The sequence below is a fragment of the Capricornis sumatraensis genome, chromosome 2 (genome assembly GCF_032405125.1).
Source record: "Capricornis sumatraensis isolate serow.1 chromosome 2, serow.2, whole genome shotgun sequence".
NCBI lineage: Eukaryota > Metazoa > Chordata > Mammalia > Artiodactyla > Bovidae > Capricornis > Capricornis sumatraensis.
This window is the reverse complement of record NC_091070.1, coordinates 54,982,303-55,009,551: the sequence shown is the minus strand read 5'-3', so window position 1 is coordinate 55,009,551 and position 27,249 is coordinate 54,982,303. Positions and strand designations below refer to the sequence as shown.

Here is a 27,249-nt window from a genome sequence, read left to right as displayed (position 1 = left end):
ATTGTTAATAACTATATTGCACACCTGTAATTTATATATATCAAAATATTCAATTTTTAAAAACCTGTACACTTTTAACATATTCCAAAAAACTAAAAAACCAGAGTAAATTAGCTTTTTTAGAGTATCACTAAATTAGAATTATTATAAAGTGAAAACGTTTTTGCAGTCGGGAACAGGATTTCAGGAAATTTCTGCATTTATATCAATTATGTAGGAATCCTAACCAGTGATCTTAGATCACTTCTAAGATGAAACAATAAAATCCTTTCTGGAAAAGTATCAGCATTTCCGTCCTGCACCATCCTTGCCAAGGAAGCTGAACAGAGGCACAAATACTCCAGCACTTAGTTATGTCTATTTCTATATTGTTTCCGGTGTTTCTGACATCAGCGTGCCCAAGGTTTTAGGAATTCACAATTAAAACAAAAACGACTAGGTCATCCTGCACAACTTAACCAGGAGTCAGTCAGAACATTTTCCAGCTTCTGCTGTAAAAACTAAGCTAAACTGCTGGCGCACCTCCAGAAAACTTCCAATGTGCTTCCTTTCTCTGGCTTCTCTGAAAGTCACTGATACTTATATACACCGACCAGAGTGAAATTCCCCCGAATTATGAACCTGGCAGCCAAAACTTATAGGATAACTAAACCGTGAACAATCAAGCCACGTCTAGAGTGAGCAGAAGCAGGGAACCATTCTTAACAAAGCCATGCTTGCCAGAACCACAATGAAGACTTAGCCACACGCAATTATAACACATGTGCTTCTTATAAACTGCAAGATTTTTTTAGATATTTAAAGCAACTGAAGGGAAGGGTTTGGGTATTTTCAAACCGATTAATCAGTTCACCCTGCTGGCTTCCCAGCATAGCCATGTCATACCACCCCAGGAAACACCATCACACGCATATAACCCTGCTCACAATTTGCTGCTACCAGGCATCTTCTCCACTACTTTCCTAAAATAGTACCGTCACGAGCACCACACCCCCAGAGGGGATGGGATGTTGATTGAGGACTCACCCCAACCCTCAGGACAGAGCAACATGGGTGGAGAGCCTGGAAACCTGTCAGGATAAATGACATGTTCTAGAGCCTGTCTTCACACAGAAGTCTCCCCTAGGAGACTTTTTGAAAAACAGGGTCCCACATTCCATGCAGAAAGGCTGTGATTCCCTGAGTCCAGGGGGGTTTAAGTCTGCCTTTTCAGAGTTCCCCTAGGTGATTCTAGAAGGTCAGACAGGATCAGGAATCCATGAATATTAAATCCCTGTTACTAATAACTTGAAAGAAAGTGAAAGTTAGTCACACAGTTGTGTCCGACTCTTTGCAGTACCATGGACTGTAGCCTGCCCTGCTCCTCTGTCCATGGAATTCTCCAGGCAAGAATACCGGAGTAGGTTGCCATTTCTTTCTCCAGAGGATCTTCCTGACCCGGGAATTGAATCCAGGTCTCCTGCATTGCAGGCAGATACTTTACCAACTGAGCCGCTAGGAAAGCCCAAAAATATGATTATTACTCCAGGCAAGAATACTGGAGTGGGTTGCGACGTCCTCCTCCCGTGGATCTTCCCAACCCAGAGATCGAACCCATGTCTCCCACACTGCAAGTGGACTCTCTACCATCTGACCAAAGCTGACCTATAGGACATTGTGACACTCTCGGAATTCCCACACCTGCAACTTAACACAGGACATACAACACTTGGCAGGTCATCAATATACAAATGCCTCTTCCACAGGGACCATATGCCATCCTTTTGGAGAAAAGAACACAGTGCTTTGTAAAAACTTTTTCTCTTCTGAGAGGCACATTCAGTAGTGGGAAACAATCTAAAGAGATTCTGCTGTGAATATGGAAAACCAAACTGAAGCAGCCCACTCTGGACACAGCAGGCAGGAGATGGAAATGGCCCTTGGAACGGTCAGCAGTCAAGGCAAATCCGCTTCTCGTGCTTTCTTTCTTGAACTAAGTTTACAACCCTGCTCCTACTGTTGTTCTTAAGATAAATCCCAGAGACACAAACATTCTGTCTACATTAAACACAGGCCACAGAAACCAAATGAGGAAGGAAATGTCTGTGCATCCACAAAGACAAACAAACAAAAAGTGTTTCAGGCTGTAAACCTTTACGGTTCCAGGAAACCAAGCTGCAGGTTAGTAGTCACTAGAGTTAAAGCCACCACCACCGGATACAAACGCCTCTCCCTCCAGCCCCCTCCCATCACTCCTCCACCGAACTCCTGAAATCCTTTGCAACACGCCAATCTACCAACAAAAGGGAACATCCCAAATTATTAAACATTAGAGACTTCCCTGGTGTTCCAGGGGCTAAGACTCTGAGCTCCCAATGCAGGGGGCCCAGGTTCGATCCCTGGTTGAGAAACTAGGTCCCATATGCTGCAACTAAGACCCAGCGCAGTTACAAAACAAACAAACAAGTTCACGGGAGGGCAGCTAATTAAAATAAACAAATAAACATTATTTTGCTCCTAACAAATAAATGAATCTCCCACCTTTCCTTGGGAGCAGGCTGTGAAAATGGGTCTAAGGAAACCAGAAACCATCAGAATGGGATTAGGGGGAGATGGGGAGGGGAAGAGGAAAGTGGAGAACGTACATCCAAGACAATGAAGGCTGAGCTTGACGTCTCAGCCACTTGCTGGCCCCATGAATTCTCCCCTTCTGAGAGCAGAGCTCATAAAACAGTGAGGGGCAACACATATGTCGGTCATCCCGCAAAGATTTAATGATGCCTTCCGAGTACCTGGCACCAGGCCCAGCCCTGGGAACAATCCTCAAGGAGCTTTGAGGAAATTCTAATGGTGATTGAAGGGTGGGCACCCTTCGGAGAGTGCCCGAAGACAGAGAGTCAGGGAGACTGCCACCAGGAAGAGACTCCAGGCTGAGATCCCGTGTACCTGTCAGTTGGTCAGTCAAGAGGGCAGGGAGAGATAACTTCCAGGATGTGGGCATGGAGGCAGCACCAGACTCACCAGGGATCTGGAGCCCAAGGGGCTTGTCAAATGGTCTGACCCGACCTGCAGGTCAGAGAGACTCCTCTCTGACTGGCCTGAAGGAGGAGGCAGAGGGAAGCAGCAGGATCTTTGATGTATAAGAAGGCTGTGCCCGAGGTGGGGCACCAAGGGCAGGTTTCTGCTGGGAAAGACTGCCACCACCACCACCCATCCCACCCAAAGGTTTGGTGCAGACTTTTAACCTGGCCACTTTATCAGAAAGAGGGAGAGAAAGAACACAAGAAAGAAGGAGACAAGACTTGATTTGTGAGTGTAGCAAGAAGGCAGTTCTTAAATAAAGCAGCATAGGCGGCAGCAGGGAAAACCCAAGCTCCCCAGCAGCACCGTGCCCTGAATCCCATTCCAGGATGGAGCCGTGAGAGGGACACCTGCAGACAGGCCCGCGCCCATCACACCAGCCTCCAAGCCGCCACACTTCTCCTGGAGGCCTAAGATCCACCCCGTGACACTGTCCCTCACCTCAGACTTCGGTCTGCCAGCAAAGTGACCAGGGCTGGCTCTGTCCACTGACTGACCCTTGGTGCCCAAAATGGAAAAAGGGCTCAACGTTGGTTAAGTCAATGGTTCTCAATGGGGTTATTTTACCCGCCATGGACATCTGACAATGTTGAGTGTTTTGATTATCATAGTGAGGAAGGAGGGTGCTGCCAGCATCTACTGAGCTGAGGCCACGGATGCTCCTAAACATCCTCCAATGCACAGGACAGCCTCTCTCCCCCTCAATAGAACTGATCAGCCCAAAGTGTCAGCTGTGACAAAGCTGAGAAAGCCTGGGTTAATGAAACCAATGTAAGACTGGGAGCAGCAGGCTCAGGGTAGACAGCACCTCCAAGACACCTGGGAGACTAGGCCTTGGCACCCACAGCACTGATGCTGCTAAAGGTGGGGGTGGGGGGTGGGGTGGGGAGTGCCCATCCACCTCCAACCTGGCAATGGTCAAGCTCTGCCAATCTCCCATCCCTACTTTCCCCCCACTGCTGTGCCTTCCTGCCACCTTCAAGCCCCACTTGGCGGTGGGGGTTGGGGGAGGAGAAGGACTCACTCCAAACCACTCAGGAAGTAGACGGTATCTCATAAGAGAGGCTACAACAAGGCCAAAGTAGAAGAAGCCTGGCCAAAGAGGATCTAACCAAGCGAACCCGACACAGATCATTCTTACGGGCTCAGACATAAATCTGGGCAGCCCCCCTAAGAGTTCTGGGGAGACCCACCTTTCCCGGCCCTTGCTTCTCAGACCCATAACTCCTCACATCTGTGGACACCAGCACACTCACGTGCACAGCCCTCAAGACCACGTGCACCGAACCCTCCCCTTCCCTCCCTGATACGCCGGTGGCAATGCCCACAGAAGCACCCCAGCCAGTAGCCAGGCGTCCTGCTCCACACCTGCACGCACGCACTCCCTCCCTCCTTTGGCTCTGCCCTGTGAACATCCCCGGAACCAGTCCCTCCTCTCCCCTCTCTAGCCCTTTTGCCACCACAAAACCCAGATCTTTGATATTTATCACCGAAGTGGTGGCAATACCTCCAGGGCTTAGCTTTTCAAACTTTGCAGTAATCTAGGAATGTAGAGGTGGTGTCTGGGAGGCTTGCTTGAAATGTTGATTTAGTAGCTACGGATGGAGCAGAAGAATTTCCCAAGTACACGGACGCAGGGCTCCCAAACCACATGTGGCCCAGCAGGCTTTGGAATCACCCCACCTCCACCCCCAGAGAGCTGGCACTGTGCTCAGCTCTGTGTCCCTGGCACCACAAGGCAGGGCCTCCCAGAAAAATGCCTCCTGAGGGAATTAACACATATTACACACATATACCACACACACACACAAACACATTAACACATATACACACATACACCACACACACGAAAAATGTCTCCAGAGGGAATTAACACACATACACACACGCACAGCAAACTGACTGAAAACCACAGCCTCCTGAGGGAATTCTCACACACAGACACACACACACACACACACACACAGAGAACTGATGGGAAACCACAGCAGACAGATAGGACTGAAGTGCCAGCTTCTTTCTAGTATCCCCATCCAGCGATGCCAGTGATCTAAGAGTGAGTTCAGACAAACGTCCAGCTTTGAGCCTCAGTCCCCATCATCCTAGAAGAACTCACCAGGCAGTCCAGACTGAGGTCTATCTGGACCTGAAAGGCTCTTGTCCACATCCCCGCTTCTTCTCCCATCCCAATCCCTGCCCATGGCGGGTGCCCCCCCACTCTCCCAGACCCAGCCCACCTCCCTCCCAGTTAGAGTCCAGGCCAGGCCAGAGGCCCCAGAAGGGCAGCAACGGCTTTGCCGCTCTGCATCTCCTGAGGGTACAGGGCCTAGAAAGTGTTTGCTAAAATGGTAAAATCAAATGAGAGGAGAAGACAGCGAACTGCTGCAAGCTGCACCTTTCCTCTCCTTTAACCTGTGCTACAGGCACTTGACAGCCCCACAGAAAGGCCTGGAAAGAGCATGCTCGTGACAGCAGGAGTCACTTCTCAGACACCACGTCCCCGGCTTCTTCAGGCCTTTGCCAGGCAAGGTTTCGGGACCCACGCTTGCACACAAATGCCTCTGGCCAGGTCATGTGCTGGACTTCCCACACACTGGAGTAAGGCAACTCCCACCTCCAACTCTCCCACCCTCACCCGGTAAAGACACGGTTTTAACTGGTCTGGAGGCCCGAGAGGGAAATTCAAGACAGAAACAAACAGCTGGTGGTTTCAATGCCTCCCAGTAGTTCTGACACAGGTCTGGGTTGAAAACTGTCTATGAACAATCATTTATTATATTTGCGCCAGTGAAGAGTTCTCCCCAAAAACAGGGATGGGAAGGTAACAGCGGCAACTATCACTAAAAGCAATGTGACAAAAGTTACCTACCGGGACTTCCTTAGTGGTTCACAGATTAAGACTCTAAGCTCGCAATCCAAAGGGCATGGGTTCCATCCCCGGTGAGGGAATTAAGATCCCACATGCTGGGTGGCATGCCAAAAAAAAATTTTTTTTTAAATAAAAGAAAAAAGCTACCTACCAAGTGGGTCCTGTAGAATGAAGGCAGACAATCCTGATGTACCAGCACTTTCATGAGGCTTAATTCAACCCAGGAAGGACACAGCCATGCACAAGTTAACACAACAAAGTACAAATGTGTCGTCCTATGTCCGGGAGGAGATAAACGCCAAAGCAGGAACGTTCATTCCCTAAACCACTGTACTGATGGATTGAGGCAACTGTATACCAGCCTCTTCCAGTCTTCTTAGGAACCGTCCCTTGTGAAACCCGACCCTCTCCTATAAAAGTCCACCCAGCCTCTGGGATGCAAAGAAGGGTCTGTTACAAGACTACTGAAGTCAATGCCACTTTACCTCCACTGTGAGGTGAGGCCAAGGAGCCCCATGAGAGAAGGCAGCTGACCAGGCTGCTCAGTGGACGCACATCCCAAAAAGGGAGCTCAGAGCACATGCGGAGAACATGCCGGATTTGCATCAGCCCCATGGGCAATTAACCCAGATGCACATTAAAATCACCTGGAGGGGACCTCCCTGGTGGTTCTGTGGTTAAGACTTTGTGAGTCTACCACAGGGGGCGAGGATTCAATTCCTGGTAGAGGAACTAAGACCCCTGCATGCCATGGGGCACAGCGAAAAATAAAACAAAACTTAAAAATAAAATCACCTGGGGGCTCTTGTAAAACAAGGATGCTTGGGCTGCAGCAGTGGTGTTACAGATGACACTGGTTGGGGCAGGGCGGAGCGTGGGTGGAGTTTAATAGCTCCCAGGTGAGTGTAATAAGCAATCAAAATGGAGAGGCACCAGCCAGTCCCCGGGAGGAAGCCAGCTACGCAGCTGGAGGAGACCGGGTAGCTGGTACGAGAACAGCTCTCCTGACGTCTGCTGCACAGACTCCACCCTTCCAGCCCCTGCAGACCTCACCCAAAAAAGACAGGACGAAGGACGTCCCTGGTGGTACAGCGAATAAGAATCCGCCTGCCAATGCAGGGGGCATGGGTTCGATCCCTGGTTTGTTCCACCTGCTGTGGAACAGGTAAGCCCATGCACAGGAACTACTGAGTCTATGCTCTAGAGCTCAGGAACCGCAACTACTGAAGCCCTGAGCTTGTGCACCACGATGAAGAGTAACCCCTGCTCACCACGACTAGAGAAAGCCTGCGCAAAGCAGTGAAGACCAGTGCAGCCAAAACCAAAAAACCAGAACCAAGCTTGTCTGAGGCCTCACCACTCAGCTTCCCATCCTTCCTATGACGACTCACAATTCCAGCCACCTGCCAGAGAAGCTCGATCCACAGAGCCTTCAACAGGGTGTAGGGCACAGCAAACAGGATGTTTGTTCCTGTCCACCATCCTGTCACTACCATCTTCAGGCTTAAGAGAAATAACCAGTGAGCACTTCCTCTGCCAGGCCTTGCGCTAAGTGCCTTATGTGCATTGGATCATTTAATCCCATCACAACTCACTGAAGCCAGTAACTGCTATCATCTCCATTTTACAGAAGAGGAAAGTGAGGGGTGGCCAGTTAAGAACCAAAGCAGCAAGTTGTGCCGCTGGCACCAGGATTCAAATCCAGATGGTAGGGCTCTAAGTCTTTGCTTCCAGCCATTCTGCTACTCAGACAACATCGAGTTAGAATTACCGTCGAGGTCAACTATGGCAGAGAGGGGATGTCACCCAGTGAAAGCAAAAGTCCATTAAAGCCCTGAATTTGGTATCTTAAGAATTTCATCAGCAGAGATGGGGGATATCTGATTTTTACTGACAGTTCACATGGATAAGATCTGTGGTTTTAGGGACCATCCATTTGTTCTTACACATTTGCAGGATACCTATCTATTATAGGTAAGATATAGAGATGGGGTGCTGGTGACATGGAGACACACAAGCCACTCCCTCCTGATGACTTTCTAACCTAATGTGATTCTGGGCTACATCAGGACAACCTCCTCCTCACAGGAGAAGCCAGCCCCACGTTGCTCTGCACTGGGCTGCATAGCTATCTGAGTGATTGGATGGTTATTTCATGTTGGTTTTACAGACCAGGTGCCCACACTCCACTCTAGACTCTAAACCAGTCTCTGGGAGAAGGTTCAGGATGTGCCAGCTTACAAGGTTCTCCAGCTGGCTGAGAACGAAGAAGGTCAACAATCCAGAAACCACACATGTGAGGAGTTGTTGAAGATGGGTTGGATAAAAGGGACATTTAGCCTGGATAAAAGACAGCAAGAAGGGTGGAAATGGGACATGGGGACTTCCCCATGGAAGGCATTTCTACATTGCTGCTGGGGTGCCAGGGGATAGGAGCAGGACCAACGAGGAGACAACAGGGAGAGGAGGACATCTCCTAAGAAAAGAAATTCCAGGCACCTTCAATTTGGAGATGTCCAAGCCTCCTTCCAACTCTGGTTATCGTGCTCTGAAAAGCTGCAGTGTAAATGACCTGCTACTCAGATAATCAAAAGATAATTACAGTAATATAATAAAAACTGCCATTTAAAATTAACAGCAACTAACTGCTTTTGAAGTTCTAGACAAAAAACTTTGATCTCCTTGCAGTCCAAAAGACTCTCAAGAGTCTTCTCCAATACCATAGTTCAAAAGCATAAATTCTTCAGTGCTCAGCCTTCCAACTCTCACATCCATACATGACTACTGGAAAAAACCATAGCTTTAACTTACAGACCTTGTCAGCAAAGTGATGTCTCTGCTTTTTAATACGCTGTCTAGGTTTGTCATAGCTTTCCTTCCAAGGAGCAAGTGTCTTTTAATTTCATGGCTGCAGTCACAGTCTGCACTGATTTTGGAGCCTAAGAAAATAGAGTTTGCTACGGTTTCCACTTTTTCCCCGTCTATTTGCCATGAAGTGATGGGACCAGATGCCATGATCTTAGTTTTTTGAATGCTGAGTTTTAAATGGTCCACTGGAGAAGGGAATGGCAAAGTTTCAGTATTCTTGCCTCAAGAATCCCGCACATAGGGGTGCTCAAAAGATGCCTTCTGAATGACTGAATAACACACTGACTTCATTTTTAAGTCAGGATTGGTTAACCATTATCATCCAAAGTGGTATGAAATTCTATTGAAAATTTTATTCAACTCAAACTTCATTACTTTTTAAATGAGAGCATTTTAAATTGTTTACATGCAATACAACTAGCTGGCAGAGTACTTGCTGGCCCACAACTTGACTATGAATGCATCAAATTCTGGACCACATGGCTTTCAAGCATGCCTGCTATACAGTGTGACACTGTTTTGAATTTCCCAACTTTTTGACAGTTGATTGCCGTTACTGCTCTTTGAGTGGGGGCCTAACATAAAATCCGAAGGGGACTTTCCTGGTGGTCCAGTGGCTAAGGCTCTGTGCTCCTAATGCAGGGGACCCAGGTTCAATCCAGATCCCACATGCCACAATGAAGAGTGAAGATCCTGCATGTTGCAACTAAGACCCCGTGCAGCCAAATAAATCAATTTAAATTAAAAAAATAATTTTAAAAAATATATCGGGAGGAAGCCAAGTTGGATCAACAAGGAACCTCAAAGAGCCCTAGGGGAGAGCCATCTTTCAGGAAGTAGACCTGATGGAGACGAGGAGTCCCTGGAGCTGTCAGGAACCAAAGAGTTCAGGCTTCCCCATGGAACACATCAGCCTTTATGAAAGGAATGCTCTCCCCATCTTGCCCCCAGGAGGACACACTATTGAGATCAGGAGGGTGCTCCAGTGGTTTAGAATTTTTAAGTGGCCAGCACTCACTGCTCCTTACATATGCAGGTCACTGAGGAAGACCCCAGAAAGCATCACTCTACAGCAGCTTCTAGAACCAGGAGCTTCTTTGTGGCCTTCCAATTCGCTTCTGTGATAGACCAGGGTCTAAGCCTACAGAAATATGAGTCATACATTTTTTCATACAGAAATATACTTTGAGTCATACATGTGATTTTAAATTTTCCAGTAGCCACATTTTAAAAAGTAAAAAGAAACACGTGAACATGCTTTTAGTAGTGCATTTTATTTAATCTGATATACCCAAAATATTATCATTTCAATATTTAATCAATATAAAAAATCATCAATAAGATATTTTACAGTCTTCCTTTTATGCCAAGTCTTTGAAATCTGGTATGTACTTTACATTTACTGCACACTTCTTAATCTGGATATAAAATCTTCACTGGAAATAAACGTGTGATCTATATTGTGAATTCATAACACTTACAGCTGAAAAGGCTGATTCACACACCCAAGTTATTCCAAACACACTTAAAAGTTTTCCTATCACCAAATTGAGAAACTGATTTTAAATTTACATTTAAATGGATTACGTAAATTCAGAAATTCTATTTCTCTACCCCACTAGCCACATTTCAAGCATTCGACAGCCATATGGGGCCAATAGCTACCATAATCAGAGAGGACTAAGGGGTCTTCTTTCCAAAGCACTCCATATTGAAAGCTTTCTTTTCTTAGTCATCAGAAGGAACAAGGGCTGCTCATAGGGTAAAAGCATGAGGGATTTGTCATTGTGAATATTTGAAAAGTTTTTTTGATTCTAGATCAATATATGCAGGTAATGACCTCTCTTGAGGATGACAGGTTCAACCAGGAGAGAGACCACGAGGAAGAGAGTGGAAGCAGATTTCTGGAGCACCTACTATGAGCCAAGCACTGTGCTGAGTGGGACAGCCACTGTCCTACTTGGTCCCCACCATCCCCTGCGAGACACGTCATTAAGTAGATTGAACAGATAAACAATCTGAGATCAGCCGCAGTGAGGGAGTTGCCCAAGGCCCCACAACTCTCCAGAAGGACCCTTCCTTTCTCCCCAAGCCACATCAAAATCCAAGGATTAGGGGTGGAGACATGCTGTGTCCTCTTTTTTTTTTTTTTTTAACTCTTTTGGCCATGCAGCATATGGGATCTTATTTCCCCGACCAGGGATCAAAGTCATGCCCCCTACACTGAAAATGCATAGTCTTCACCACTGGACCGCCAGGGAAGTCCCTGAGTCTTCTCTACATTTAGTACCAGGTAGAATTCAAGACAAGCCAGAAGGCAGGTAACCAGAGATGACAAACCACACGCTGGTCTGAAGATGAATGTGGAGGGGAAGGAAGGGGGAGCAAGAAGATAAAAGGGAGGGAAAGACCTGAAAATGCTACTTTTTACATTTTTGTCCCACTAAATACAAAATCCTTCAGTGGTGCCCCCTCACTGGCCACTGGCACTGTTGTGGCCAAGAATTGGGTGTTCATTTCCCACCACGAGGCTCGGAGCCCTCAGAAGCTTTACTTAGCTCTAGCTTTACAAGCCTCCATCTAGACTGGATTCGGTTCTTGCAGAACACAGGTGCCAACTGTGAGGTTCCCACAGTAGGGCTTAATCAGGCAGGGAAAAGAATTTTCTGACTTGGTAAATGAAGGATGAGCAATTCATTGGAGCATCATTGGATAGGAAATTTCTGTACATAAGCACTACCAGTCAACTCAAAGTTTCTTGGCAAAACCTCAGAAAGACCAAGGTAAAGCAGTATAAGCTTCCCCAGGACTTCCCAGGTGGTGCAGTGGTAAAGATCCTGCCTGCCAGTGCAGGAGACACAAGAGAGGCGGGTTCAATTTCTGGGTCAGGAAGATCCCCTGGAGGAGGCAATGGCAATCCACTCCAGTATTCTTGCCTGGAGAATCCCATGGACAGAGGAGCCTGGTGGGCTACGGTTTCCATGGGATCACAAAGAGCTGGACACAGAACTGACCACACAGGTGACTGTGACGTGAGGCTTCCTCAGGCATTAGAGGAAGGAAGCATAAAATGCTGGGGCTAAAAGGCACATAAAGTCTCACTACATCCTTTAGAGAAGAGCCAGAAAGTAAGCGGGCGAGGATTCTGATTGGAGGGGGAAAAAACACAAATGTATTGAAGGCAACAAATTGGGGAAGGACGGTGACAAATTAAGTGATTTTAATCACCTTATAATGGCAGGGTGAGTCAGATAATAAGCAAAGATTGAAACCGAGCAGAATCCTATGGGGGCCTTTCCAGGTATAGAAGTCCCTCCTTGTCCCCCATTTCCTGTCTTAAAAAAAAAAGCTTTAGTCTCCTAGGGTTCCCTGAGTTTCAAAGAGCACTCCGACTCAAACAGTTAATGATTAGAACAGTAGAGTCACTGGACTCCTAGTTCCTCTGAAAGGGATACAGATAGAAACACTGTAATATATACCACAACACGGTGTCACTAAATTGACCTTGCTGTGGTTTCAGGCAAATTCTGTCTGCTACAGAATTATCCTTCAGGACCTTACTGCCTTGGGGGAGAAGGAGGTGGCTCTGCCCAGGGGTACCCTGAGACCTGATGCCATCACCGAGGCACTCCCAACTGGAGCTCCAAAAGCTGGTTTGTAATTTGATTTGCACGTATGTATCAACTGGTAAGATCTCTTAGCCAGGCTGCAACTGCTGTCTGACCAGGCTTAACAAGAGAAAAAAATGGCAGCTTGGGGAAATGAAATGGGAACAGAGCCTCCAAATCATGAGACCAAAGAGCTTTAGTCCTACCTCTTTTTTCACATGAGAATCCTAAGGTACTCCTAAGAGGTACTTGTCCAAGGTCAATGTCTACATCAGTAGGTAGGAACTCCAATGAACTGAGGAAGATCCCTGATTCCAGGATACATAAGCCACCCTCACCAGGGAAACGGGGCAGAGCTGCTCCTGTAAGGTCAAATACTAAATAAGCCTCTCTCACAACTGCCTGAGAATCACCTCTTTAAAACGTAATCATCAAGGAAAATAAAGCCCAGTTTCCTGGGAGGAATAGGACCTAACTAGTTGTCACCAGACTCCAAAGTGCAAGCCCTACCTCCAGTGGTAAAGTCTTGACAAACGGAACAATTCTATCTTGAAGGCGTGAATACGATGCATTGTACCCACCTAGCTACAGAAAAGACTAAGAATTCTTTCCACCTTTGTAATCTCTAGCTTTGTAGTCCTCGCAACAGGCTGCCTGTGATGTGTATCACATTCTGGTTTAATGTTTATTCAATAACAAAATGGTTTTCTTTCTCTTCTCTTTGTGGGGAGGTGTTCTGGGCTGGGAGGAGATACTGTCTTTAATTGTATTTCCCTAACAATCCTCATAGAAATGCCCCAACCTGCACCCAGATCCGACCTCCTAGAAGTTATTTATTTTTTATTTTAGTTATCTTACACTAAAACGGGGTACTATTATGGCTTTAGGGCTTCCCTGGTGGCTTAGAGGGTAAAGCGTCTGCCTGCAATGCAGGAGACCCAGGTTCGATCCCTGGGTTGGGAAGATCCCCTGGAGAAGGAAATGGCAATCCACTCCAGCACTCTTGCCTGGAAAATCCCATGGACGGAGGAGCCTGGTAGGCTACAGTCCATGGGGTCACAAAGAGTTGGACACGACTGAGTGACAACACCATTATGGCTTTATGATGTGGTTGGCCATATGGGCAGGGGACAGTCATCTCCATAACCCGCTCAGAGATCCTAAAAGAAAAGGCAGATTGTAGCTTGGGGACAGTCTTTTCCATTAGCCCCGCATACCCCAAGGTCCAGAGAAACCATCCCAGCAGGTGCCAGAGCCCCTGAGCTGTGGCTGACTCCTTCCTTAAACCATGCCCTCTGCCAGGAAAGACTGACAGCTGCCCCTTCCTCTGGGTAAACCCCTATCATGGCAGAAATTCTGTCTTACTCCACTCTTGCTGATGCCCAGCACAGAGAAGACATGAATGAATGGAAACCTTTAACTCTCCTCTTTTCCCTCAAGTCAATACTATCTCCACACTCAGTTTGATTAAGTTGGAAACATTTGTTCCACAAGGAAATGTTTCTCAAACAGAGAGCTCTGTTTGAACTGATGGAATGAAAACATCCTTTCAAGAGACGAATGCTCATCAAACATTTCTGCTATCGCACGGCCAGCAGAAACACAGGTGAAAAACATCCCCCTCTTAACCCTGCTGCTTGTTGTGATGTTTCCACAGCTGAAACCTGTCTCTCTGCAAGGTCCTCAGCCAGCTTTGGCCCTCTCCTGTTCCTTCCTCCCTGAGACCTGTCCATCTCCGTCTACCCCTGACAGGAACACTGTCAAAGACATCCTTGAGAGGAAATATCCTGAAATTGACTCATCTAGTCGCCATCAGAGCGTGCTTTTTGCAGAGACCGGTCTGAGGTGAGTTGGACCAACCTATCCATCCAGACTGTGGGCTATTGTTAAATATTACTGAGCACTAGTGGAAATCTAGCTCTATTAACCCCCCATTAACTTGGCCTGGGTTACCAGAACAAGAACCCAGCCCAATGGGAAGGCTTCGGGAAATGATCCACCAGAGTGCACATCCAAACAGTTCTTATTGCTTGAGAACTATATGGCAGGGACCTCCCTAGTGGTCCAGTGGCTAAGATTCCACATTCCCAATGCAAGGAACGTGGATTGCATCCTTGATCAGGGAACTGAGATCCCCATGCTGTGCATCACAGCCAAAAGAAAAATAAATAAACTTACTGTCTATGTTTAAAAAAGAAGAAGAACTACACAGCAGCGGTTCTCAAACCTTGCTGTGCAGTCACTCTGCAGAACTTGTTCCAACACAGGCTCCTGGACCCCTGCCCCAGAGTTATGAATCAGTCGGTGAGGGAAGGGCCTGGCGGCTCTGCCTCTCTATCAGTCCCCAGGTGATAACTGAGCTGCTGGTCCCAGAAGTACACTTGGAACAGCTGAACACAGCACGTAAGTCACCAGTTCAAGGACCAAGCTAGAACCTGGCTTCTCACCAGACTGGCCAAGGTGCACACAGAAGCCCAGTGGTTCTCAAACCCAGGCCCCGCAAAACACTGGTATTCTACCACCGAAATCAAGGCATGGGGTTTCCCCTCAGCTTTCAAAACAAATTAAACCTCTGGCACTCTCGACTTACTTGCTTCTGTCATAATCTAAGAGGATCTAATTTCTCAACACATTATATACTTTTGTTAATACTTCATTGATATATAAATAGATAACCAATAAGGATCTATTGTATAGCACAGGGATACACTCGGGATTTCATAATAACCTACAAGGGAAAAGAATCTGAAAAAGGATAGACATGTATGTGTATATACGTATAAATATGGTGGGGCTTCCTGGGGGCCTCAGTGGTAAAGAATCTGCCTGCCAACGCAGGAGACATGGGTTCGATCCCTGGGTCAGGAAGATCCCCTGGAGAAGGAAATGGCAACCCACTCCAGTATTTTTGCCTGGACAGAGGAGCCTGGCAGACTAGTCGATGGGATCACAAAGAGTAGGGCATGACTGGGTAACTGAACAACAACAATGTATATGTGTGTATATGTGTGTGTGTGGTATGTATGTATGTTGTTGACTAAACAACAATATATATATGTGTGTGTGTATATATGTGTGTGTGTGTATATGTGTGTGTGTGTATATGTGTGTGTGTGTATATATGTGTGTGTGTATATATGTGTGTGTGTATATATATGTGTGTGTGTATATGTGTGTGTGTATATATATGTGTGTGTGTATATATGTGTGTGTGTGTATGTGTGTGTGTGTATATGTGTGTGTGTATATATATGTGTGTGTGTATATGTGTGTGTGTGTATATATGTGTGTGTGTGTGAATCACTTTGCTGTACATTTGAAACTAACACAACATGGTAAGTCAACCATACCTCAATGGAAAAAAATAACTTCACTGAGTTCAACCAATATGATGTATGACTGATAAGAGTTGTAACAGCCTGGCTGACACAGCCAGCACCACAAGAAAAGACACCAAAATTCAGTGCACTTGGCCTCCAGCTCAAGTCCAGCTTCGCTAAGGCGTTTGTCTCCTCTGACCATGGCATCAGGATGTTCTAACCACTTAACATACCCCCAAGACTGCTGGACAAAAGAATGGTTTGGTTGTCCTCAAAATTCAATCTAGTGAACAAAATGAAACAGGCGCACACATTACACTATTTTAAACCAAGGCAATGTGTAATCTATTTGCTAAGCCATCACAGGCTTCAGATTTTCCACACGAGCAATGAACCATCACAGAAATGGCTATATCCTCCCCATGCCTGTTCACCAGGGCCTTTTAGGATTCCCTTCCTCAAGCCAAAGGGGTTTCCCAGGTGGCTCAGTGGCGAAGAATCTGCCTGCCAATTCAGGAGATGCAGGAGACTCAGGTTCAATTCCTGGGTCAGGAAGATCCCCTAGAGAAGGAAATGGCAACACACTCCTGTATTCTTGCCTGGAAAATTTCACGGACAGAGGAGCCTGGCGGGCTGCAGTCCACAGGGTCAGAGAGTCAGACATGACTGAGCACGCACACATGCACTCAAGCTAAAAGAACCACCAAAAAATTTCAGTCTTCCCACAATTTAATTTTAAAAATGTAATATGCATCTGTCCTTGGCAAGAGCATCTAAACCCATACTCCAACTATGAACGTAAACATTCTGCCCACGTCCAGCGCAGAGCTTATCCCTGTCCTGTGTGCCACAGGTCACTCAATCTGATGCCTCAAGCCAAGAAAAACAGCCTGGTGTCATACCCCCAACCACTGGACACTTACCAGCTTGGGATTTTTCCTTCCTGACCTTTATCCCTTGAATGCATAAGGTGGACTAGCAAATGAAACCAGCAGATTAAAATATTCTGTTTCATTAAAAAAAAAAAAAACCCACTATGTTAGGTTTAAAGGGGGGCAGGGCCAGAACATCTGGATCCAATCACTATAAAATTTCACATTCTTAGCATCTTCCCTCCCATAGAGAAGGCAGCAGAGCACAGATGGAATCCCTGGACCCTGACCCAAGCTTTGCCACTAACCCAACACATGACCTTGGATAGAGTCCATGACCTCCCTAGGGCTCAGTGTCCTAAAGAGTCTCCGTGGCCACACCACCAGTGGTAACTGGTAATAGGATTCAAATGCTGATGAATTTGTAACGACCTTCATTTTTCTGCTTAATTTTATCTGCAAAGATTCCAGTTCTCCTGGGAGGAGACAGAGCCATTGCTCCTTTCTCTCTGGGGCCATCACTTCCACTGCCCTTCCTCCCCATCCTCCCCTCTCCCTGGCAGTCTCAGCCCTTCCCCAATTTAACTTCTCCAAGAGGGGGCTGTGATGAGAAAGAGGGCCCCTGAGAGAGCTTCCCAAATTGGCACTGAGCTCTCTTCGACTAATGTCTAGCACAGCAGGCCTTTGGTTCATCAAATAAGCTTCTAATTGTCTTTTTGGAAATGTGTGTGGACGTTTATTTCAAGCCATTTGGCAAGAGTCTCACAGGGTATTTTCTCTGACATTGTGCTTGGAGAAGAAGGATTAAAAAGCCTGGAAGAGCATTAGAAAAACTGCACTCCATCTGACCCTGAGAGCCAGAGGAAGGACGGGGGCATCACTATCTCAGTGCACTTATGATCATAACCCAGCACCCTGGCTAGAAAGAGCTGCTCCCACCTCAATCCCATTAGTCAATGAGCAAAACCAACTAACACAGCCCTCCATACATTCCTCCATCGTTCTTCAGATGATCCAAAACACCAGAGAAAAAAATAAACATTCCAAACTCCCATTCTGAGGTTGTCTACAAGAGCCAGTGCAGCACAGTCGTGAGAAATACAAACATATTTACTCATCCTAACAAATTACAGATAATTACCATGTGCCCAGAAGCATGCATAGTATGCTGTACATTTATGATCTCATTGAATCTCTGCAACAAATCCTTGATTTGTCTGTTTTATTGAGGTCACTGACGCTTACAGAGGTTAGATGACTCCCACAAGGTCACACTCTGAATAGTGGTCACCATATTATAGGTTCCTACATGTAGTCCTTTGTGACACTCAACCCTGTCAACTACAAATTGTCCCTTGCTGAGGGCATTTGCCCTCTGCCTCTGTGGAGATCAAACCCTGCGCCTTGCAGCTGTTGAAGTTTGACATGCCCTGAAGGGAATTCAGGGTGGAGAGTGAAGCACTCCGTGCTCCAGGGAAACTGGTGGAACAGGTCTTTAGACAGATGTTTTCAGAAACTGACTTCATGATCCCAATCCTTGCATCTCCTCGTATCTAGAAAAGCACTAAAAACCTTCATGATGATATCAGCTCTTTGTGACCAGAAGAAAAGTAAAATTTGTACTTGATTGCACTGAAATTCCCCCTCACCAAAATCACATATATCAGTCTTCCCCCACGACCTCTTTGAAGCAGTTCCTCAGAACTATCTGAAGTGCTGTCTACCAGGCTGCAGTCCTCATTTTGACCCAGATAAAACTTAACTTGAAACTCTCATGTAGTGCATCTATTTTTTAGTCAAAAACCCTCTTCTGATTTGTTTTAATGCCTCCTGCCCACACATACCCTCCCAAACTGTGCTTTCCATGAAAGCAGGGCTCCGGTCTGGGCCATATCCACCATGCATGCACCTTAGAGACACTCAGAAAAAGATCTGCCAAACTGATGAATGATTTCAAAGCCAGGGCTCCTCCATGATAACAGAATGCCTCCATTCTACAAGGCTACAGGTACACCTAGGCTTAAAACACCCCCAACTGATAAAAGCATGAATTTACAAGGCCTAAGTTGAAGAAACGATGGTGAAGGGCAGTGGTCTGGGAGTCAGAGGCATGAAGGATTCTTCTCCCATTTCCGCCACGCTACCCTCACATCTGGACAAGCCACTTGGCCTCACGGAACCGAACCTCAGATTTCTCCAACAACATGATGGTTTTATTCATCCCCCAAACCTTTGTGAACTTCCACCATGTACTAACTGTGGCACTGAGATGAAAATGATCAAGATGGGTGGAAGGGGACTTCCCAGGGGGCTCAGTGGTAAAGAATCCTCCTGCCAGTGCAGAAGACATGGGTTCAACCCCTGATCTGGGAAGATCCCACATGCTACAGAGCAACTACTGAAGACCACGTGACTAGAGACCATGCTCCACAACAACAGAAGCCATCACAATGAGAAGCCCACACACCACCACCAGAGAGTAGCCCGCACTCACAGCAGCTAGACCAAAGCCCGCGCGGCAATGAAGACCAGGACAGCCCACACCCACAAGAAGAATGGGTGGAAGGTAGATCCCATCCCTCAGTCCTGTGCCATTTCCACTCCTCCCACCCCTCTAAGCACCAACAAAGGGAAAGCACACAGAAGACTTTTCAAACAGGTGTGGAACAAAGACAAACACGGGAGTCATTTGCATCACAAACGACATCTTGAATTCAAAAATTAATTCATAAAAAGAATAGTTAAAGTGACAAGTCCCCCTGGCACATTTTTTGGAGACAGGTTCATTTAGGTATTATTATGTACAGTAAATTTCACCCTTTTCAAGTGTAGAGATCAATCGATTTTGACAAACACATGCAGTTCCTGCAGCAATGTTAAAAATAGATTATTCACCTCTAACTTTTCAAGAATACGTTACATAAACTAAAGAGGGCACATATGGCTCAATGACATAAAATTAACTCTAGCTTCTCTTTCTAAAAGTAATGGTCCCCATTCTGCCAGAAAGAAGAACCTAGAAGTGAAAATCTTGTCTTTTGGGGGAAAAAAATCAATTTGTAGATATATCTACAAAGCAAGGAATGGAAACTACCAAGGTATACTGGTCAATGCAGTTTAATTTCCTTTACTAGTGGGAGAGTCCCTCCCCTTGACAACACTCCCACTCATATGAAAGCATTTACTTTTTTTTTAAATATACAAATGGAGCCCAAGAACACAAACCTATTTCTACCATAGGTCATCTTTAGCCACTTGTGCAGTTTAAAACCACAAAGCCTCCTTGAATTCATTCCAAAAATCTCTAATAAGTTTCACATGACTATCAATGCTCCAAAGGAATTTACCTGGACAAGGAGCATAACTTTCATTTTAAGACATATCTTAAAACGAATTGCATGAGCTTATGTACAAAAGGGAGGGAGGTGATTATTCAACTAGGACTCTAAAAATCTGTTAAAATTACATCCCAGCTGCAGAACAAGGTCCTGGTAACTTCAGACTACAAACAGAATTACAAGTCGGAAAATGGCAACAAATGCCACTGTAAACAATCAATCTAACAGTGTTTGTTAATTTTATTTTTGTGTATGTATTGTTGGCTACACTGGGTCTTCGTTGCTACACATGGGCTTTCTCTAATTGTGGTGAGCAGGGACTTCTCTCTAGTTGCAGTAGCTTCTCTCCTCGTTGCAGTAGCTTCTCTTGTCGCCAGTTCTCAGGCTGTAGAGCACCAGCTCAGTAGTTGTGGCACACAGGCTTAGTTGCTCCATGGAATGTGGGATCCTCCCAGACCAGGGGTCGAACCCACGTCTCCTGCGTTGGCAGGTGGATTCTTAACCCCTGGACCACCAGGAAAGTCTCTAACAGTGTTTTTAACCTTACTATTTGGCTGGACTCTGGTAAAAACCACAGGGTTTTCCAAACCCTGGCTGAATGGCACTGAAACCTCAGTACCAGTGCCTAACAATCTTCTGATTATGAAAACTCCCTATTCTTGGGTCCCACACAGACCTACCAAATTAGAATACCTGGGGCCTGCGCAACTACAGTATTTAACCTTCATCCTTTAACCTTATTCCTGGGTAATTCTGATCATACTTGACCTAAGGACCACATTCTAAGAAATACACTAAGAGAGCATGTGTTTTGTTATACAGTCATCAAAATAAAGTCGAGTTGGTGAAATAACTTGAACATTGATCCTGAGTATAAGTTATATAATCTACAGGCTAATGGCCAAGGCTTAGGAATGTTTGTGTGATTCAGAGAGAATGTCACTGGAGTATCAACAGATGAACCACACAGGGACAACCTTTCATTCACAATGGGCTGCCAGTTCTGTGGCCCCCAGACTAGTATCTCAGAATTTTTGAATATCACTTTAGAAGACAAATCTCTAGGGCTGGAGCCTAGAAATCCAGGTTTCAAAATTTTCTCTAGGTGTTTCTTCTGTACTGGGCATGCGCCACCCCTCTTTACTTGCTGTGAATCCATTTTATAACGATGAATACTTAACAGTCACAAAATGTTTCTTGTCCTCTTGCCAGATCTATTTCTGCCTTGATAATGCATGCAATGCTTACGTGTTACCACAAAGGCAACAATGTATCTCTCACCCGCTCCCTACTCTGCAAGGTGTATCTGTACAGCAGGGAAAGTTCAAGACAGATTTGTTTTCCCTTAGATGAAAGAGTGTGCACAGCCTGGCAGCCAGAGGCCCTCCTCATCAGTATGGTGGCAGGTGTATGATCTAAGAAGGTGCTTCTAGGCTCAAAGCACCCCAATTCCAGTGAGCACCTTCTCAGGGTGTCTCCTAGGGCCTCCCAAAGCCGCCAACAGAAAAATGCGAACTTGACAGTGTTGGTGGGTTCCCTCCCCGCCAAAATTACATCCATAGCACACTGCACGTGTTCTCACACATTGCAGTGCATCAAAAAATCTCCAGGGGAAACAATAAAAATACTTGTCTGTGTGTGGCTGCACAATATGGCGTGTGCGATCTTAAGTTTCCTGACCAGGGATCAAACCCGTACCTTCTGCAGTAGAAGCATGCAGTGTTAACCACTGGACCTCCAGGGAAGGGCCCAGAAACAATAAAAATACTGCTTCCTTACTTGTAACCTCAGCTTCTGGTTCAGTAGCATTCCACAATCTTAGTATTTTCAACGAGTCTCCCAGGAGATTCTTATGCATACCAAGACTTGAGAAATCACCAGTGTTATGGGAGACATCTAAGCTACAGAGGAGAAAATCTGAACTTGAAACAAATGTACCCAGTGTTTAGTGTGTAAACCTTGGAACGTATCAATTTTCTCAAAGTAGAAATAATTCCTGCCTGCCATGGCCGTTCTGATGGCAGAAAATACAGACAAGACCTTAGGAAAATATAAAGTCCCATGTGTAGGTCAATGAAACTATCAGGTGCAGAATGACAGGCGAGGGTCCCTTAGCCTAAAGAGGTAACTTCAGTAACCATTCCATGTCGGAAGCAGATTCTGAGACACAAGTCTGTCTAACAATGTGTTACGCCTTGAATTGTATCCCATCAAAAAAGAAATGCTAGAGATTTCCCTGGAGTCTTCCCTGACAGTTCTTTCGCTGTCAAAGAGAAAGGCTGACCTAGAACCACTCGGGCTCCCTTTAAAAAAAAAAAAAAAAAGAGGGAGGTCCAGTGGTTACGACTGCGTACTTCAATGCAGAGGGCAGAGGTTCAATCCTTGGTTTGGAAACTAGATCCCACATGTTGCACAGTGCAGTCAAAAGAAAAGAAAATGTTGGAGTCCTAACCCCCAGAACCTCAGAATGTGACCTTATTTGGAAATAGGGTCTTTACAGAGGTAATTAAGTTAAAATGAAACTGTTAACAGTGGGCCCTAGGCTCCCCTGGTGGCTCAGATAGTAAGGAATCCGCCTGCAATGCAGGAGACCAGGCTGAAGTCCTGGGTTGGGAAGATCCCCTGGAGAAGGGAATGGCAACACACTCCGGTATTCTTGCCTGGAGAATCCCATGGACAGAGGAGCCTGGCAGGCTACAGTCCATGGGGTCACAAAGAGTCTGAGCAGGACTGGGCAACTAACACTTTCACTTTCACTCCCCTATCTGTTGTGACTCATGTCCTTATATTGATAAGAAGAGAAAAACTGGACACAAAAACAGAGCTGCCAAGGGAGAAGATGGCCATTAACAAACCAAGGAGAGAAGCCTGAAACAGATGTTTCCTTGAAGCAACAGTTAGAACTGGACATGGACCAACAGACTGGTTCCAAATAGGAAAAGGAGTACGTCAAGGCTGTATATTGTCACCCTGCTTTTGATGTACGCAAAATACATCATGAGAGGCACGAGGCTGGATGAAGCACATGCTGGAATCAAGATTGTCGGGAGAAATATCAATAACCTCAGATATGCAGATGACACCACCCTTATGGCGGAAATGGAAATCGAAGAAGAACAAAAGAGCGTCTTGATGAAAGTGAAAGAGGAGAGTGAAAAAGTTGGCTTAAAGCTCAACATTCAGAAAACGAAGATCATGGCATCTGGTCCCATCACTTTATGGCAAATAGATGGGGAACAGTGGAAACAGTGGAAGACTTTATCTGGGGGGGCTCCAAAATCACTGCAGATGGTGACCGCAGCCATGAACTTAAAAGATGCTTAGTCCTTGGAAGGAAAGTTATAGGCCAACCTAGACAACATGTTAAAAAGCAGAGACATTACTTTGCCAACAAAGGTCTGTCTAGTCAAGGCTATGGTTTTTCCCAGTAGTTATGTATGGATGTGAGAGTTGGACTATAAAGAAGGCTGAGTGCCGAAGAATTGATGCTTTTGAACTGTGGTGTTGGAGAAGACTCTTGAGAGTTTTTCCCAGTAGTTATGTATGGATGTGAGAGTTGGACTATAAAGAAGGCTGAGTGCCGAAGAATTGATGCTTTTGAACTGTGGTGTTGGAGAAGACTCTTGAGAGTCCCTTGCACTGCAAGGAGATCCAACCAGTCCATCCTAAGGGAAACCAGTCCTGAATATTCATTGGAAGGACTGATGTTGAAGCTGAAACTCCAATACTTTGGCGTTATACTTTGATATAACTCATTTGAAAAGACCCTGCTGCTGGGAAAGACTGAAGGCGGGAGAAGAAGGGGACGACAGAGGATGAGATGGTTGGATGGCATCACTGACTCAATGGACATGGGTTTGAGTAAACTCTAGGAGTTGGTGATGGACAGGGAAGCCTGACGTGCTCCAGCCCATGGGGTCGCAAAGAGTCAGACAAGACTGAGCGACTGAACTGAACTAAACACAGCTCTCAGTAGGAACCAACTCTTGCCATCACCTTGATCTCCAACTTCTAGCTTCTGAAACTGAGACAGTAAATTTCTGCTTTGAAGCCACTACCTTGTGGCATGGTGATGAGGGGGCCTTAACAAACTCAATCTGTCAGGTTTCAATCCAAGAGCAAAGTGCTCTTCTCTGGCTCCTTCCACGAGGGACATCTGACCACCTTATGCATCTCAGATTCCACAGGGCTTGTTCTCATATCTTCATCAGGTATATTCATAAAATTATATATACTCTACTTGTCAGGACCATCAGACACCCAGCTCTTGGGGGACAAGGCATCACAGTCTGGGACCTGTAGCAACTGTCACAAACTCAGAGCTCCAACACTTCTGGAAGTTCACCAGCCTGAGAGCAAGCAAGTGATTTTTCATTCTTATAAAACGGTGCAAACCCACCTTACACTGCCAATCACACTCCCTTTTTTTCTTCCATCAGCACCTTTGGGCAGCTTTTCACTTCCAGTGGTCTGAGAGCTGGTAAGTTACCTTCAACATGCAGGCACCCAGAGACCCTAAACAAGAGGACCCATAAAAACCCTCGGGACATGATCCTCTCAAACTGAACATAGCTTTCATTCTGGCCTAAGTAGCAAAACACATTGGGAAATGCTCCCAAAGAAAACATACAGTCCTGCTAATATGGATTACAACCAGAACCCCACAAGATCACAGTCAGTAAGCAGAGGGAGTGTGGGAGAGAGGAGAGCAGATTGGCCTGGTTGAAATGATTACACAGCCTCAGGAAGAAGCCACGTCTGTCAAGAGTGCAAGGCTGGCAAGCACCACCCCTGCGGGGCGGCTGTCCCCAAGGCCCTGGCTGCTTTTACCCCCTTCACACCCTTCCTGGGCAACCTCTCCTAGGAGGCTCCCTTTGTTGTTCAGCGGCTCAGTCATGTCCAACTCTGCGACCCCAAGGACTGCAGCACGCCAGACCTCCCTGTCTGTCACCATCTCCTGGAGTTTGCTCAAACTCATGTCCATCGAGTCGATAATGCCATCCAACCGTCTCATCCTCTGTCGCCCCCTTCTCCTCCTGCCCTCAATTGTTCCCAGTATCAAGGTGTTTTCTAATGAGTTGGCTCTTGGCATCAGGTGGCCAAAGTAATGCAGCTTCAGCTTCAGCATCAGTCCTTCCAATGAATATTCAGGATTGATTTCCTTTAGGACTGACTGGTTTGATCTCCTTGCTGTCCAAGGGACTCTCAAGAGTCTTCTCCAACGCCACAGTTCAAAAGTATCAATTCTTTGGTGCTCAGCCTTCTTTCAGTCCAACTCTCACGTCCATACGTGACTACTGGAAACAATGTCCAGGTCCTGCTTGCCGAGATCCCAAATCGAGGGGAGTCTGGGAACTAGCAGAATGAGCATGCTTAAGGAGTTTTCTTGGTGACTTTTTTTTAATATTTATTTATGTATTTGGCTGTGCTGGGTCTTAGTTGCAGCCCTCGGCATCTCCAATCTCCACTGCACCATGCGAGATCTTTCAGTTGCAGTGTGTGGGATCTAGTTCCCTGACCAGGGATCAAACCCAGGTCCCCTGCATTGGGAGCACAGAGTCTTAGCCACTGGACCACCAGGGAAGTGCCCCCTGGTGATTATGACACACGCCTAGAGCCTAGAATCATAGTCATGAATTAAAGTGAGGGTCCACCCGGACATCCCAGAAAATGGAGGCTGTGGTGGTCAGGAAGGTGGGAATTCAGGGCCAGTTGTGCCAAGTGACCCCATCAGGGATATCCTCTGGGATTCAGTTCTGTCCCTGTCAAGGAGAAAGGCTGACCTAGAACCATTCAAGCTCCCTTTTAAAAATAAATAAATTAATATAAAACACTGATAATAAAAATAAAGATGTCCCACAAAGACATCACTCTTTCTTCCTGGAAGTACTAGACTCAAGGACCTTGTGGTGCACATCAGGCTGCTCGTGGCTGACATCTTACCCACAGGAAGAGCTCCTTCACCCCATAGGGAGGGCCCAGGAGTGACAGATGCTAAGCCCAATGCAGAGCCCTTCAAGGAGAAAATTAAGCCTCTTAAAGTGCCCTTGATGTAATCTCTCAAACCCAGGAATAAGCCACTCTCTTCTTGGAAGATTTGCCATGCATGACCTCGGGCTACACTCAGGAAATATCTCCACTTACATCAAACTAGGTCCTGGACACGGATGCCAAGTAATTAAATGGGCAGTCGTGAAGCATGCAAATAGAGAGAAGACAGGGCCTTGATTTAAACACACAGAGTCTGGAGGCTGAGAGCAGTGCAGAGGGAAGCACAGAACCCTTCACCCATCTTCAGGAATTCACTCTGCGAGGGCCTCAAACACTGTGTGAGGAAAAAAGAGACGTCCTTCCGTGTGGTCGAGTGGACTCTGGGGACGAGTGATGAACCAAAACAGTTCACCAGAACATTGAGGTCAACGATAAACACTTAAGACAAGTGAACTTACGTCTTCAATGCAGCGGCAAGTTAGCAAGCAGACCACTTAAGAGCCCCTCTTCAGAGATAAAAGCGAGAGGCAGCCATTTGTCTCGGTCTAGCTGTCCTCAGCAGGTGCCTTCCACCACTCAACAAGTATTTAATAAGGGTAGGCTTCATTCATTCAGCGCTTGAACTCCCTAACTCTCAGCACATGACCTAAGAAATACCGTCCCCAAGAGACGCCACTTTCCTACGTCAACAGTACTCTCTTCCTTAACTCCAATCTGGAAAACAATTTTTCCTCACACAAGGCTAACTCTATAATCAACAAGTTTTCCTCACCAATTACTCACATTTTTTTGTTGTTGAATGAACCTATCTATGAAACAGAGACAGACTCACAAAGAACAGACTTGTAGCTGCCAAGTGGGAGATGGGGGGCGGGGGGAATGGACCGAAAGTCTGAGATTAGCAGATACAAACTAGTACAAAGAGAATGGATAAACAAGGTCCTACCACACAGCACAGGGAACTACAGTCAATATCCTATGATAAACCATAATGGAAAAGAATATGGAAAAAAATGTGCACACATATATATATACACATATATATAAAACGGAATCACTTAGATGTATAGCAGAAATTAACACAACACTGTAAATCAATTACATGTCAATAAAAAAAAATTTGTTGTTGATCATCTACCATGTGCCAGATGTTGTTTGACTCTTGTGGACAGAGTACAATAGATGGTTTCTCTCACGAGCTTACATTCTAGTGCCATGAGACAGGCAAGCAGTGAACCATGTACGTAATACAGGCAGACCTCATGTTACTGCACTTAGCTTTACTGAGCTTTGCAGATGCCACTATTTTTACAAATTGAATGT

At 46.0% G+C, this 27,249-nt stretch overlaps 1 non-coding gene across 1 annotated transcript; it reads left to right on the top strand.

Moving 5' to 3' along the window:
* The first annotated feature begins 13,296 nt into the window (after nt 1-13,296).
* TRNAC-GCA (transfer RNA cysteine (anticodon GCA)) lies at nt 13,297-13,368 on the top strand. Its single transcript has one exon. It is a non-coding gene; the product is annotated as a tRNA-Cys (tRNA).
* The last annotated feature ends 13,881 nt before the right edge of the window (nt 13,369-27,249 follow it).